Here is a 13,563-nt window from a genome sequence, read left to right as displayed (position 1 = left end):
CCAACTCTTTGCATATGATCGTTCGCTTCCATTTGGTATAAACGGGGCTGTGCACTCGGTCGCTCATTTTCGCGTCTGTTCTCTCTTTACAACTCGTAAATTATGTCATACGGTGATTTTTCCTTGGTTGGATATGTGAATCATTATATCCTTCTTAAATGGAATCATTGCTACCGATTTATTAACAAGGGAACGGCCGAATCCGACATGTTGGAACCTGTTACACAGGAATAATACATCGACATAAACACAGTGTCTGAGTTGTAATTGCTAAGACACGCTGCAAGTCTTTTAAAAAACATGTTGGAAGTTGCCAAACTGGTAGCTCGCCAGGCAGCTGGAGAAATGTACATCTCTGACCTGGCTGCAACACGCCGCGCACACGTCCTTGGTTGATGGCACATCGGTAAACAGATAACACGGCATGACGTTATCGTAATTTCTAAAGTGCGTTTCAGTTTCCTTGAATAGTTTGACACAATTGTTCACACTTACTGTTCTCTTGAATTTACAGCTCATTTATATCCATACAAAATTAGCAGCTGAATCTGCGGTATCGCTAAGCGTTAACAATGTAGCTATACCTTGCTTTTTATTTTTTTTAAGTATGTCCTTGCTAATAGCATCTGTCTTTGCGCAGGCTGTAGAGTTCCACAATAATGCAGAATTCAATTTATAAATTATAGCTTTGTAAAGACGAAATATGAACCATATGGTGTGCAATCGAAATCGCTTACTTCTCCAGAATACCTACATATAAGCTACGTATTAGTTAATTTCTTAGACATTCATTCTTTAGAAAATATGGAAACATTGGAAGAATCACGAAATAACTATGACGATCCCTTTATCTGTGATACCAACTATGATTGTAGTGCTAATTAATAAGTCCAGAACAAAGACAGAGTTGCCTGCTAACACAAACCATGTACAGTAATTGTTTAAGTGACAAGGAGAATCTTGTAAATCATTTGTTTAAAAGATGGAGGAAGAAAACGCTTTAAGTGAAGCAGTGTGCAAAGCCAGTTTCGTTTCATAAAATCTGAACGTTTATTGTTTAAATGGAAGAAAGATTTGCACCAAGTACTAAATATGAACCAAATGAAACTCGAAAAGGTGTGTAAGAAAAACTATTTGAAAGATTCGGACTTTCTCTTGGCAGTCGAGCACTGTTACCGAGGAAGATCTTAGAGACAGGATTCTCTGAATTGCGAGTCACATGAACAACGCTGGTTTCCAGGCTTCTTCGACCTCGCTAAAGCAAGCGAGGAAATTATACGGAAAAAGAACTCCAAGTAAACGCGTAAACATAGCGAGTGCAAAGGTATAAAGGAGATGTCAAAAATAGGTAATATTGCATGGGAATTCTTAGCTGAAGTGAAGACGACCTCCCCACTGTGCGTAAAGCTGGTCAGTAAGGTTTCGTGTCAGAAAGGTGTCCAAACCACACTTCATCGTTTTGGGCGAAAAAAAGTCAGTTTCACTTGTGCAATCGATGAATGCGATGACAGAGTTTATAACTCTCTCCCATTTTTAAATATTTTAGTACGTCGATTACAAGACTTGTCCCACTAAACAGCCTAGTTTGCCCTGAGGTTCCCGAAAGAGATAGAACTACGAAAACAACAATCCAATTATACTTATCATTGAGTACTGAGGTGATTAGTGGCAAAAATCTTGTGATCGAATACTAAAATCTGAAAAAAATGGGACAGGATAATTTTAACGTCGGAAACTTCTCACCGGTTGTAAAAAATGACTTACTGCTTTTGCTGGACTCTTGATGTGAACACAACATCTCAGCTTTACGGTGACAACGAAAATACTGTTAATAAAATTCATATTCAACCCAGAACTGATGTCCGCAGCTCGTGGTCGTGCGGTAGCGTTCTCGCTTCCCGCGCCCGGGTTCCCGGGTTCGATTCCCGGCGGGGTCAGGGATTTTCTCTGCCTCGTGGTGACTGGGTGTTGTGTGTTGTCCTTAGGTTAGTTAGGTTTAAGTAGTTCTAAGTTCTAGGGGACTGATGACCATAGATGTTAAGTCCCATAGTGCTCAGAGCCATTTGAACCATTTTGAACCAGAACTGATAATGTTATTCAGCCCCTCGACAAAGAAATTTTTCGACAGTGAAAACATTTTCCAATAAATTGTCGGACAATATAATTTCCAATAGTTCTGTCATTTGAGGTTTATGATCGGAAAAGTGTTATTAAACTTAAGTCATTTATACATTCTCGGTTTACACGATCAAGTTTCACAAATTTCAGCATTCAGAACAGGAACTCAATCCCAGTTCTGTCGAAATAAAACTAATAATTACTGTGGAGTGCCTGAATGCATTAATCTTTCTTTTCTCAAGTGTGCCTCATGTCTCGAAAATATTTGTTTTCGTCAACCAATAGACACTTTCCATTTTTGTGAAGACTGCAGGGAATAAATGAGGAACTGTTTCATTATTCGTTAAATATAAATTATTGGAAAATTGTCGTAAAAACCGTGTTGTAGGAACTGTTATAAAATATTTAGCATCATCAGCTTAAAGTCCCGACTGATGGAAGTCGTCTGTAGTGTGACGTCATACACCACATTGAGTTTCTTCCGTCTATAAGTCACTTGTGTAACAGTATCATTGCAACGATTTAGCTGACGACACGAACTTCAGGTTATTCCAAAAATTAATGACTTAACACCGTTTTGGAATGGTCTGTACGCTTAAAATTCGCAGGTGTGCACTTTGGTCTTGGCGCTACACGACGCTGCGTTCTCCCGTCACGTCTGCGCCTGCTTATTGGTCGGCAGGAAGGAATCTACAAAAGGCTGCTTCAAACGGCAAAAATTAATAACTTTAACATCTTTCTTAAAATATTTGCAGTGAGCCTCAGCAACTAAAATTTTGACAGTGCTTTCTTTCGGTGTGTTCTTCCCATTTGAGCCGGACGGAGTGGGCGTACGGTTCTAGGCGCTACAGTCGGAAACCGAGCGACCGCTACGGTCGCAGGTTCGAATCCTGCCTAGGCGACTGATGACCTCAGAAGTTAAGTCACATAGCGCTCAGAGCCATTTTTTTCCCATTTGAAAAAATTCAGGATAGGTTCTGGCATGTGGGATTGGGTCGTTCTCTTGTCAGAGATAGTTGCCCCAAGTTTCACAAAACCGTGTGCCAACTGGCCCTATTCATTTCTTTCTCTTGAACTAATGGTTAGTGCGAAGAGAGCGCGAGAATGTTGAAAAACTCGCTAGATGCAACATGCACTGTAGTTTACGTAGTTGTTGTAGGCCAATTTGAGGTACCATATTGAGGTAGCAAGTTGAGACGAACAGTTTGACACGGGACACTTGTGGTCTTTCAAATCGGGAAACTACCTCCAATTGGCCTACAAAAACTAAGTAAGCTACAGCACATGTTGCATCTAGTGACGTTTTCAACATTCTCGCGCTCTCTTCGCACAAACCATTAGTTCTACAGAAAAAAAATGAACAGGACCTTTTTGGTAGAAAATTTAATATAGTTTAACTTTGTACAGCGACGAGTTTATGGTGGAGGGTGCGGTTTCGAGTTATTCAAGAAAAACGTACAAAAGTGATATTAAATGTGTTCTATCTCGAAACCATTTGGAATAGGGCATACATCCATATGAAGTTTTTTGTTCGTTGTTGTTGTTGTGGTCTTCAGTCCTGAGACTGGTTTGATGCAGCTCTCCATGCCACTCTATCCTGTGCAAGCTTCTTCATCTCCCAGTACCTACTGCAACCTACATCGTTCTGAATCTGCTTAGTGTATTCATCTCTTGGTCTCCCTGTACTATTTTACCCTCCACTCTGCCCTCCAATACTAAATTGGTGATCCCTTGATGCCTCAGAACATGTCCTACCAACCAATCCCTTCTTCTAGTCAAGTTGTGCCACAAACTCCTCTTCTCCCCAATTCTATTGAATACCTCCTCATTAGTTATGTGATAAATCCATCTAATCTTCAGCATTCTTCTGTAGCACCACATTTCGAAAGCTTCTATTCTCTTCTTGTCCAAACTATTTATCGTCCATGTTTCACTTCCGTACATGGCTATACAACATACAAATACTTTCAGAAACGACTTCCTGACACTTAAATCTATACTTGATGTTAACAAATTTCTCTTCTTCAGAAACGCTTTCCTTGCCATTGCCAGTCTACGTTTTACATCCTCTCTACTTCGACCATCATCAGTTATTTTGCTCCTCAAATAGCAAAACTCCTTTACTACTTTAAGTGTCTCATTTCCTAATCTAATTCCCTCAGCATCACTTGACTTAATTCGACCACATTCCATGATCCTCGTTTTGCTTTTGTTGATGTTCATCTTATATCCTCCTTTCAAGGCACTGTCCATTCCGTTCAGCTGCTCTTCCAAGTCCTTTGCTGTCTCTGACAGAACTACAATGTCATCGGCGAACCTCAAAGTTCTTATTTCTTCTCCATTGATTTTAATACCTACTCCGAATTTTTCTTTTGTTTCCTTTACTGCTTGCTCAATATGCAGATTGAATAACATCGGGGAGAGGCTACAACCCTGTCTCACTCTCTTCCCAACCACTGCTTTCCTTTCATGCCCCTCAACTCTTGTAACTGCCATTTGGTTTCTATACGAATTGTAAATAGCCTTTCGCTCCCTGTATTTTACCCCTGCCACCTTCAGAATTTGAAAGAGTATTCCAGTCATCATTGTCAAAAGCTTTATCTAAGTCTACAAATGCTAGAAACGTAGGTTTGCCTTTCCTTAATCTTTCTTCTAAGATAAGCCGTAGGGTCAATATTGCCTCACGTGTTCCAATATTTCTACGGAATCCAAACTGATCTTCCCCAAGATCGCTTCTGCTAGTTTTTCCATTCGTCTGTAAAGAATTCGCGTTAGTACTCTCCAGCCGTGACTTATGAAACTGATAGTTCGGTAATTTACCCATCTGTCAACACATACTTTCTTTGGTTTTGGAATTATTATATTCTTCTTGAAGTCTGAGGGTATTGCGCCTGTCTTATACATCTTGCTCACCAGATGGTAGAGTTTTGTCAGGACTGGCTCTCCCAAGGCCGTCAGTAATTCTAATGGAATGATGTCTACTCCCGGGGCCTTGTTTCGACTCGAGGTCTTTCAGTGCTCTGTCAAACTCTTCACGCAGTATCATATCTCGCATTTCATCTTCATCTACATCCTCTTCCATTTCCCTAATATTGTCCTCAAGTACATCGCCCTTGTATAGACCCTCTATATACTCCTTCTACCTTTCTGCTTTCCCTTCTTTGCTTAGAACTGGGTTTCCATCTGAGCTCTTGATATTCATACAAGTGGCTCTCTTTTCTCCAAAGGTCTCTTTAATTTTCCTGTAGGCAGTATCTATCTTACCCCTAGTGAGATAAGCCTCTACATCCTTACATTTATCCTCTAGCCATCCCTGCTTAGCCATTTTGCACTTACTGTCGATCTCATTTTTAAGACGTTTGTATTCCTTTTTGCCTGCTTCATTTCCTGCTTTTTTTTTATATTTTCTCCTTCCATCAGTTAAATTCAATATTTCTTCTGTTACCCAAGGATTTCTACTAGCCCTCGTCTTTTTACCTACTTGATCCTCTGCTGCCTTCACTACTTCATCCCTCAAAGCTACCCATTCTCCTTCTACTGTATTTCGTTCCCCCATTCCGCCATTTGTTCCTTTACTCTCTCCCTAAAACTCTGTGCAACCTCTGGTTTAGTCAGTTTAGAAACCATTTCCCTTTTTAAATTTTCTAACCTACCTGCCCGATTAAGGGATCTGACATTCCACGCTCCGATCCGTACAACGTCAGTTTTCTTTCTCCTGATAACGACGTCCTCTTGAGTAGTCCCCGCCCGGAGATCCTTGAATTCCTACCTTTTTGCAGTTTCTTCAGTTTTAATCTACAGTTCATAACCAATAGATTGTGGTCAGTGTCCACATCTGCCCCTGGAAATGTCTTGCAGTTTTAAACCTCGTTCCTAAGTCTCTGTCTTACCATTATATAATCTATCTGAAACCTGTCAGTATCTACAGGCTTCTTCCATGTATACAACCTTCTTTTATGATTCTTGAACCAAGTGTTAGCTATGATTAAGTTGTGCTCTGTGCAAAATTCTACCAGACGGCTTCCACTTTCATTTCTTAGCCCCAATCCATATTCACCTACTACATTTCCTTCTCTCCCTTTACCTAGTCTCGAATTTCAGTCACCCATGACTATTAAATTTTCGTCTCCCTTCACTACCTGAATAATTTATTTTATCTCATCATACATTTCTTCAATTTCTTCATCATCTGCAGAGCTAGTTGGCATATAAACTTGTACTACTGTAGTAGGCGTGGGCTTCGTGCGTTCACTATGCTGTTTGTAGTAGCTTACCCGCACTCCTATTTTTTTATTCATTATTAAACCTACTCCTGCATTACCCCTATTTGACTTTGTATTTATAACCCTGTATTCCCCCTGACCAAAAGTCTTGTTCCTCCTGCCGCCGAACTTCACTAATTCTCACTAAATCTAACTTTAACCTATCCATTTCCCTTTTTAAATTTTCTAACCTACCTGCCCGATTAAGGGATCTGACATTTGTGATGTTACAAAATAGAAGTGATGTTGCTATTCAATGGAAAGTTGGAAATTGAGATTTAACTAACTGTTTTATCAATCACAATTGGCGTAAGAATCATGGATTGACCATTGTCATAAAATATTGCATTATGAGATGTGAATAGTTTTTACTTGCGGTTTCGCGTGGCTTGAGGCAGTCACAACTAGCGTGCTATTGATTAAGAAGTTGCGTTATCGTATTTCTAATTACTTCATGATCGTAGATACGATCATACCCGGTTGTGAAGTTATTGTTATGACAAAAAAATTTCCTAAGGGACCAGAAAGTTCTTAAGGGCGCAAAAACAACTGTAACATCACACAAAAGAGAAATTCAATATTAAAGCTGATGCAAGAAGACGATAAAACAGTTTTCTTTTTATCAATGTAACACGCACATTGGACTGCTGATCTTGGAGTCTGTAATATTAGCAAAATGCATAATTAAAATGAAAATAATACTGAGGAGATAATAGAAATGAGCACTGCTAAATGATTCAGTATTCCCAGAACAAATATTTATTATAACTAAACATATATCGTACCTTAAGCTTAATACTACAATGACGGTAGATTTTTATGTCCATATCATGTCCATTGAGCGCCCTTTTATATAGCCATTGTCCTCTTGAGTCGCTCGTGCTTCGTCACGGTAAGTTACAACAGTTCTTCTTCCTACACTTCACTCAAAACTTAGACGGAACACGTTTTTATTTATTTAGTAAAAATAATTAGATCAGACCGCCACAAATCTGCGTCCGTCTTACTCGAGAAAAACAGTAAAAGTCTTTTTAGCGCTCAAGGCTTCATTTGTTCTCCAGCGAACAAAATAGTGAAGGATCGCATATCCATCCGTACTTTTCTGTTTATATTGGCGCCCAAAGACGACGAATTACATTATCTAGAAAATTCCACCGTCGCCATGCGATGATTATATATTAATCATTCTTTATAAACAAGTATTTGCCTTCTGGCTCAATTTGCTGTTTTAATTAAGCCAAAAATAGCGAATATCACACATTCCACGCTCCGATCCGTACAACGTCAGTTTTCTTTCTCCTGATAACGACGTCCTCTTGAGTAGTCCCCGCCCGGAGATCCGAATGGGGGACTATTTTACCTCCAGAATATTTTACCCAAGAGGACGCCCTCATCATTAACCATACAGTAAAGCTGCATGCCCTCGGGAAAAATTATGGCTGTAGTTTCCCCTTGCTTTCAACCGTTCGCAGTACCAGCACAGCAAGGCCGTTTTGGTTAATGTTACAAGGCCAGATCAGTCAATCATCCAGACTGTTGCCCCTGGAACTACTGAAAAGGCTGCTGCCCCTCTTCAGGACACCACATATATCTGCTTTAGTAGTGGAAATATGGGAGTTTATAGAGACATGGTGTCAAAACAAACTGCCATATCGTCCTCACATTTGCAGTACTATCTTACCAACAGGCACAGTGGAAAAAGAAATTAGCTGAGAATCACTGGAAACAATTTCGAAGAGAGTACATCTTTTCTTTACCACAGCTACGACTAGAGTAGAAAGAAGACACAGCTTTGGCACCTCCAAAACTTGCAAAGCTTACCCAACTCTGCGCGCCTGTGCACCTCAGTGTCTTTAAGCCGCTCACATCGAAAAAACTTCTGCAGATACGCTACCGTAGCTGGTTCCTTGGTGGAAGTGGAACAGTGCGTTCAGAGATCAGAACAAAAGATGCTCACGGATAATGGGCATGGAACGAACAGAACCTATGGAAATTGGCAAATATGCAGATATAATAGACAACTTTCACACTTGCCAATATCTCCTTCCAACAAAACTTGATTTATAGTTGGTTTTCTTTGCGCTTCCATGGTTCCTACAATTTTAATTCACCAACTAGTGATTCAGGACTATACAGAGTGAGGCAGAAAAAGACATCCAGAAAGAATAAACATACTGAGGTGCGGTTTTTGCCAAGTTATAGCTGAGAGTATGGCGAATTTCTTGACGTTCGCCGCATTACGGCACCGACTTTGTTTATTCTAATGGAACTGTACACTTTTACTGTGCCGTTTGAAAGAAGCTTCTAGGAGGACTTCAACGATCTAACATGTATGGGACGCGATGAGACTGTATCATGAAAATAGCACCACAAAATACTGTTTGGATGTCAGGAGATGCTCCTCTAGCGTCTGCCGTATTATGCCACATGTAAGCAAACACTTAATCCAAGTATGGTTTTCTTGTTTACCTGTGCGCTTGAAGCCCATCAATATGTGATCTGCTATTATAGCAGTAGTCAAATAAGATGCTCGTAAAGCTGCTAAGACATTCACATCATAGGCTTGTTAGACAGACGAGAAAGCGATTATCGTTTATCGCGAATGTCCCCAAACACAGATATTTTAAGATGTGCTTAATTTTAATTGATTTTGGTGTTTTTAACAGCTTACATTAGTGGCAGAAGGGTAAATAACATAGCTGCTATTGGTTTAGAGGCTGCGAGAGGAGTAATGTTTCCTTGTCTCTCTTCCAGTACTGTCAAATCAGGGGCGTGCTCAACCCATACCGGTCAGATGCTACGGTATAAGTTTTGACACAGAAGTAACATGGATTTGTGAACAAACACGCATCATAGAGACGGCGATCTTCAAATGTATTTATTTTTAGCAAGGAACATTAAAATAATTAAGGCTGTTCTAATACAATGCAGTGAATAGATGGAAATATTCATTTAAATCTTTATGAAACTTTTGTAATGGTGTGTTATATCGATTAGCGCCACAAAAATATATGCAAATACTATTATTAATCAAAGCATTTTGCACACCTAGCAGAACCAACAACTTTTCATCAAGCAACTATAATGTCAAGTGTTAGATCACTGAAGTTGGCAGCAATGTGTAACAGGGAACAGCTGGCTGACACGAAGTGTTACAATTGAAGCCGATTTTTAACGATGACTACTTGGGGGCTGGCTGCCAGCTTCTCGCAGCCTTACTATAGCTAGTCCACTGGGGGATTACCGATTAATAGTAACAACGGTGCATATGTGGTCCCAGACGTCGCCCCACAGTGTCATTATTGCCTCTTGAGCAAAAATGTGTCAGGACTACTAGGTCAAACTATGAAGTGAAATTAATGAGGTGGACGTAGAGGAATCATTGGTATGAATGGATGACGTGACTGTTTGTAGTCCATAACGCGGCCATTTTTGTCAAAACTGCCGTATACCAAAATTCCAACAAATTAATAAGTCGAACCAATCTAAATTTACCTTAATTTAGAAACAAAGTACAAGTGCAAGTAAGGTTAACGTCAGTGAGTACCACATGCAGTTATTATATTTGATAATAAATTCTTCTGGAGTCCTTATTGAGTACAGGTTAAGCAGAGGCCAGCTGAGCAGGGGAGATAGGTAGTGTCCAATCATTGAGAGGGGCTGCTGGGCTTTTCATCAGGTAGACACTGCTAATAGAAGGAGGAAAGACAGGTAAAAAATTTGGGATTGTCTACTGCATGTGGAATGAACTCTGCCAAGGAGGCACAATCTGTGCTTTGTCCTAAATGACAGAAAGCCATTGTATCATGTTTTTAATGATGGCAGTCTGCTGGTTCTGAGAGACGTGGCACAAGCAGGTGATGGGAGAGCATAATTTTGCGGTGCTCTGCCCTGAACGGGAAGTCAGTATTCTGGGAAACACTTGACCCAAAGTAAATCAAATCTCTGAAGTGGAGTGAGGTGGAGGGCACCAGGTCCCTTTGTGTCTAGGAACACGGGACCAACAGCAACCAGGCTGGTGCCACGTTAGCCGCCTCATTGTTATGAAACAATAAGAGCTGGACAAGAGTAGGAGAAGTGTAACAGCCACCGCTGGAGAAGAGCTGGTTGGCTAAGATGTGAAACAGGACAGATGGTGTGAGTCTGGAGCTGCTTGTTTCTGAACTCGAGTACTAAATGCTCACACGATTAGTTAATTATGTTTAAATTGAGTATGGCAGGGAGACTGTTACAGTATTAGAACAGATCTGACTGGACACCACTCGGAATAAACGTTATTGGCATTGCTAAACAAAATCATGAACAACTTCTGCTCCATGCTAGAAGTGCTCTGTGCATCTTACTTATATCTGATACTCGTTAGGGCACACTTCAGCCGAGAGAGGGAATTCGGTTCTGGCCTCTGAGGGAGAGCATCCTTTGGTGAATACCGAGTGACTTAGAATTTTAAGCTATCATAGCAGCCATTCAGAGGCACTGGCTATGTCACGCATGGTGAACTTGTGTAGCATTTGTGAACCACGTGATAAAGTGTACTCGGAATTTTCAAACTGACACTACGCCTTTTTCGTTTCTGATTTGTTATGTCCGCACTATAGCACAACAAATATTCCGTGATAACCAAAGTTGTTTGACCTTCTGTCACTCAAAACAAAACTTAAGTTCGACTACACAACACTTCGCTGGCTGTAGCGCCAAGGATAAATCAGAGTCACTAGTAGAGAATACAAGTCCAAACCACTGCCAACCAGTCGATACCGACGCGTCGCCAGTTTCCAGCCAGGGAGGCCACAGTACGGTTGGGTCGTCGTGAATCCAGCAGCCGGGTAGTAACACAGTCATCGGCGAAGATTGAAGTGGTTAAACGGGCTCAGGAAGCTCGCTTAAATCCGCAGGTCCGGCCAAGCAGAGTGTCGGTAGATGGCGCCCTTATACGGTTGCTCACTCTGGTGGCAAGGGCAGCGCCGCCAGGGTAATCCGTATCGATAGTGGTGTGTACGCTGCCGCTAACCCCGCGACGGCGCGTTCACTTGCGCCAGTTGTGGACATCGTGTGCGGCGCCAGCGGTACTCGCTGTGTGCCGCGTGTTGTAGCACGCCGCGCCGAGTTGACGGCTGCTGTGCGGCAGCCGATACGACATGATTCATATAGATTTCTTATCAATCTCGAACTCAACAAGGTCTCAATTAAGACAGTGGGTTCGTTCATGATTGTTTCTATTGTTCTTTCTTTCCTCCGTATTAACATTTGAACCGCTGTGCCGTTTCTGTGACGACCTAAGGTTAAAACTTATTTATTTAGCAAAACATTGTAAAATAAAAGATTAAAACTTACCTTTCATTATGACATACACTAAAGAGCCAAACAAACTGGTACATCTGCCTAATATCATGCAGGGCTCCCGAGAGCAATCAGGAGTGTCACAACACGACATGGTATGGACTTGACTAATGTCTGAAGCAGTGCTGGAGAGAACTGACACTATGAATCCTGCAGAGCTGTCCAGGAATCCGTGAGAGCGCGAGGCGGTGCAGATCACTTCTGAAATGCATGTTGCAAGGCATCCCAGATATGCTCAATAATGTTCATGTCTGGGGAGGTTGGTGGCCAGCAGAAGTTTTTAAACTCAGAAGGGTGTTCCTGGAGCCACTCTGCAGCAATTCTGAACGTGTGGGATGCCGCATTGTCCTGATGGAATTGTCCAAGTCCGTCGGAATGCACAATGAACATGAATGGATGCTGGTGATCAGACAGGACGCTTACATACGCGTCACCTGTCAGAGTCGTTCCTAGACGTATCAGGGGTCCAACATCACTCCAACTGCAGACAGTCCCATGCTCACATACAGGATCCATGGATTCATGAGGTTGTCTCCATACCCGTAAACGTCCATTCGCTCGATAAAATTTCAAACGAGACTCGTCCGACTAGGCGACATGTTTCCAGTCATCAACAGCCCAATAACAGTAATGACGAGACCAGACAAGTGTAAAGGGTTGTATCGTGCAATCATCAAGGGTACACCAGTGGGCCTTCGGCTCCGAAAGCCCATATCAATTATGTTTTGTTGAATGGTTGACGCGCTGACACTTGTTAATTGTCCAGCATTAAAGTCTGCAGCAAGGATTCTACTTCTGTCACGTTGAACGATTCTCTTCAGTTGTCGTTGGTCCCGTTCTTGCAGTATCTTTTTCCGGCCGCAATGGTGTCGGACATTTGATGTTTCACCGAATCCCTGATATTCGCGGTACACCTGTGATATGGTCGTACGGGAAAATCCCCACTTCATCGCTACTTCGGAGAGGCTGTGTCCCATCGCTCGTGCGCCGACTATAACACCACTTTCAAACACATCTAAATCTTGATAACCTGCCATTGTAGCAGCAGTAACCGGTCTAACAACTGCGCCAGACACTTGTTGTCTTATAAATGCGTTGCTGGTGGCAGCACCATATTCTGCCTGTTTACATATCTACGAATTTGAATACGTATACCTATAACACAAACCAACAGGATTACTGAGGTGTTTAAAAATAGTATCTGTGAGGTATAGAAAACGCAATTCGTTGCTTTAGACATTCTTGGAATGGCGAAGACAGTGATTTGATCTGATCTTCATGAAACAGTCGCACTATAAACACACACTACTCGATTTGGTCGCTTATAGTTTTCTGTATATCCACCGCATGGTCTGTAGTATTTTCCTCAATGTTCCGAAAGCATCTCGCTAAATGATAGCTCCCGCAGGGGCCCAGCATTGGTTTGTTGTTTACAGTCTTGACGACCCTGGGGTTCCTTAGCTGGGAACTGGCAAGCGCCTCCACTCCTGTGTCACTGTAAGCTCTGGACACGCTTCAGAGACCATTGTGGGGTGTGGCAGTGGAGCGTTGTGTGTCACAGGGAACAGGAATCTTGAGTTGACTCCCTGGTTCGCAGGGATGGTAAAAATCTCAATAGAAGAAGTCTCGAGGTGTGTTGCGTGATGATGAGATGCATCGCTGTTAAAGTGGAACAGTCGCTAGCGGGCAACCTCTGGGTTATCTGCCGCATCTCAGTTGTGCAAGGCTTACCTAGGCAAGTGGGCTCTGTCTAGGTGGACATCTATTTCCCTAGCTGTTTCTGAGAAGAGGCTGGATCGTTCGAAATTATCTCTTTCTCCTCCCAGCCGAAAGGGTACGCCAC

Source organism: Schistocerca americana, chromosome 5 (assembly GCF_021461395.2).
Source record: "Schistocerca americana isolate TAMUIC-IGC-003095 chromosome 5, iqSchAmer2.1, whole genome shotgun sequence".
NCBI lineage: Eukaryota > Metazoa > Arthropoda > Insecta > Orthoptera > Acrididae > Schistocerca > Schistocerca americana.
This window is presented reverse-complemented; position numbering follows the sequence as displayed.